A 3,777-nucleotide genomic window follows, 5' to 3' on the forward strand; every position below is an offset into this window, starting at 1 on the left:
GTGACTTTACTGCACCTAATTCCAATTTACATGGAAGAAGCATCTCCATTCCTGTCATTGGAGCAAACAATTTTGAGCTGAAACCTCAGCTAGTTTCTCTGATGCAGCAGAACTGCAAGTTTCATGGACTTCCATCTGAAGATCCTTTTCAGTTCTTAACTGAATTCTTGCAGATCTGTGATACTGTTAAGACTAATGGAGTAGATCTTGAAGTCTACAGGCTCATGCTTTTCCCTTTTGCTGTAAGAGACAGAGCTAGAATATGGTTGGACTCTCAACCCAAAGACAGCCTAAACTCTTGGGATAAGCTGGTCACGGCTTTCTTAGCCAAGTTCTTTCCTCCTCAAAAGTTGAGCAAGCTTAGAGTGGATATTCAAACCTTCAAGCAAAAAGATGGTGAATCCCTCTATGAAGCTTGGGAAAGATACAAACAGTTGACCAAAAAGTATCCTTCTGACATGCTTTCAGAATGGACCATCCTGGATATATTCTATGATGGTCTGTCTGAGTTATCTAAGATGTCATTGGATACTTCTGCAGGTGGATCCATTCACCTAAAGAAAACGCCTACAGAAGCTCAAGAACTCATTGACATGGTTGCTAATAACCAGTTTATGTACACTTCTGAGAGGAATCCTGTGAATAATGGGACGCCTATGAAGAAGGGAGTTCTTGAAATTGATACTCTGAATGCCATATTGGCTCAGAATAAAATATTGACTCAGCAAGTCAATATGATTTCCAAGAGTCTGAATGGAATGCAAGATGCATCCAACAGTACTCAAGAGGCATCTTCTGAAGAAGAAGCTTATGATCCTGAGAACCCTGCAATAGCAGAGGTGAATTACTTAGGTGAACCTTATGGAAACACCTATAATCAATCATGGAGAAATCATCCAAATTTCTCATGGAAGGATCAAAGGCCTCAACAAGGCTTTAATAATGGTGGAAGAAACAGGTTTAGCAATAGCAAGCCTTTTCCATCATCCACTCAGCAGCAAACAGAGAGTTCTAAGCAGAATCAATCTAGCTTAGCAAACTTAGTCTCTGATCTATCTAAGGTCACTGTGAGTTTCATGAATGAAACAAGGTCTTCTATTAGAAATTTGGAAGCACAAGTGGGCCAGCTGAGTAAAAAGATCACTGAAATCCCTCCTAGTACTCTCCCAAGCAATACAGAAGAGAATCCAAAAGGAGAGTGCAAGGCCATTGACATAAGCACCATGGCCGAACCTGTAAGGGAAGGAGAGGACGTGAATCCCAAGGAGGAAGACCTCCTGGGACGTCCAGTGATCAATAAGGAGTTTCCCTCTGAGGAACCAAAGGACTCTGAGGCTCATCTAGAGACCATAGAGATTCCATTGAACCTCCTTATGCCATTCATGAGCTCTGATGAGTATTCCTCTTCTGAAGAGAATGAGGATGTTACTGAAGAGCAAACTGCCAAGTTTCTTGGTGCAATCATGAAGCTGAATGCAAAATTATTTGGTATTGAAACTTGGGAAGATGAACCTCCCTTGTTCACCAATGAACTAAGTGATCTGGATCAACTGACATTGCCTCAGAAGAGACAGGATCCTAGAAAGTTCATAATACCTTGTACCATAGGCACCATGATCTTTAAGGCTCTGCGTGACCTTGGTTCAGGAATAAACCTCATGCCCCTCTCTGTAATAGAGAAACTGGGAATCTATGGGGTGCAAGCTGCTAAAATCTCATTAGAGATGGCAGACAATTCAAGAAAACAGGCTTATGGACAAGTAGAGGACGTGTTAGTAAAGGTTGAAGGCCTTTACATCCCTGCTGATTTCATAGTCCTGGATACTGGGAAGGAAGAGGATGAATCCATCATCCTAGGAAGACCTTTCCTAGCCACAGCAAGAGCTGTGATTGATGTGGACAGAGGAGAATTGATTCTTCAACTGAATAAGGACAACCTTGTGTTTACAACTCAAGGACCTCTCTCTGCATCCCTGGAGAGGAAGCAGAAAAAGCTTCTCTCAAAGCAGAGTCAAACAAAGCCCTCACAGTCAAACTCTAAGTTTGGTGTTGGGAGGCCACAACCAAACTCTAAGTTTGGCGTTGAACTCCCATATCCAAACTCTAAGTTTGGTGTTGGAGGGTCTCAACAATGCTCTGAATATCTATGAGGCTCCATGAGAGCCCACTGTCAAGCTATTGACATTAAAGAAGCGCTTGTTGGGAGGCAACCCAATTTTTATCTAACTATATTTTTCTTAGTTATATGTCTTTATAGGTTCATGATCATGTGGAGTCACAAAATAAATATAGAAATTGAAAACGGAATCAAAAACAGCAGAAGAAAAATCACACCCTGGAGGAAGCATCTGCCTGGCGTTCAACGCCAGAACAGAGCATGGTTCTGGCGTTGAACGCCCAAAATGGGAAGTGTCTGGGCGCTGAACACCCAAAATGGGCATCATCTGGGCGCTGAACGCCAGAAATGCACCCTGGAGAGGAGCTGGCGCTGAACGCCCAGAACAAGCATGGTTCTGGCGTTCAACGCCAAAAATGGCCAGTAAATGGGCGTTGAACGCCCAAAATGGGCACCAACCTGGCACTGAACGCCCAGAGTGTGTGCAAGGGCATTTTACATGCCTAATTTGGTGTAAGGTTGTAAATCCTTGAATACCTCAGGATCTGTGGACCCCACAGGCTCACCTCAGGATCTGTGGACCCCACAGGATCCCCACCTACCTCCACTCACTTCTTCTCACCCCTCTTTCACACAATCCCATAAACACTCTTCCCCAAAACCCTTCACCAATCACCTCAATCTCTCTTCCCCATCATCTCTTCACCACTCACATCCATCCACTCTTCCCTATAAACCTACCTCATAAACTCCACCTACCTTCAAAATTCAAAATCAATTTCCCACCCAAAGCCACCCTACATGGCCGAACCTTAACCCCCCTCCCATCCCTATATAAAGCCTTCCATTCTTCCTCATTTTCACACAACACAACCCTCTCTTCTCTTCTTGGCCGAAACACAACCCTTCCCCCTCTCCTCCATTTCTTCTTCTTCTTCATCTATTCTTTCTTCTCTTGCTCGAGGGCGAGCAAAATTCTAAGTTTGGTGTGGTAAAAGCATAAGCTTTTTGCTTTTCCATTACCATTGATGGCACCTAAGACCGGAGAATCCTCTAGAAAGGGGAAAGGGAAGACAAAAGCTTCCACCTCCGAGTCATGGGAGATGGAAAGGTTCATCTCCAAAGCCCATCAAGACCACTTCTATGATGTTGTGGCCAAAAAGAAGGTGATCCCTGAGGTCCCTTTCAAACTCAAAAGAAATGAGTATCCGGAGATCCGACATGAAATTCAAAGAAGAGGTTGGGAAGTTCTAACAAATCCCATCCAACAAGTCGGCATCCTAATGGTTCAAGAGTTCTATGCCAATGCATGGTTCACCAAGAACCATGATCAAAGTAAGAACCCAGATCCAAAGAACTATGTTACAATGGTTCGGGGAAATACTTAGATTTTAGTCCGGAAAATGTGAGGTTGGCATTCAACTTGCCAAACATGGAAGAGAACGCACGCCCCTACACAAGGAGAGTCAACTTTGATCAAAGGTTGGACCAAGTCCTTATGGACATATGTGTAGAAGGAGCTCAATGGAAGATTGACTCCAAAGGCAAGCCGGTTCAACTAAGAAGATTGGACCTCAAGCCTGTAGCTAGAGGATGGTTGGAGTTCATTCAATGCTCGATCATTCCCACTAGCAAACCGGTCTGAAGTTACTATAGACCGG

General features: G+C 43.8%; 1 non-coding gene across 1 annotated transcript; it reads right to left on the reverse strand.

Moving 5' to 3' along the window:
• Positions 1–356: 356 nt before the first annotated feature.
• LOC112781032 (small nucleolar RNA R71) lies at positions 357–464 on the reverse strand. Its single transcript, XR_003191831.1, has one exon. It is a non-coding gene; the product is annotated as a small nucleolar RNA R71 (small nucleolar RNA).
• Between the last annotated feature and the right edge of the window lie 3,313 nt (positions 465–3,777).

The sequence above is a fragment of the Arachis hypogaea genome, chromosome 19, assembly GCF_003086295.3.
Source record: "Arachis hypogaea cultivar Tifrunner chromosome 19, arahy.Tifrunner.gnm2.J5K5, whole genome shotgun sequence".
Taxonomy (NCBI): Eukaryota; Viridiplantae; Streptophyta; class Magnoliopsida; order Fabales; family Fabaceae; genus Arachis; species Arachis hypogaea.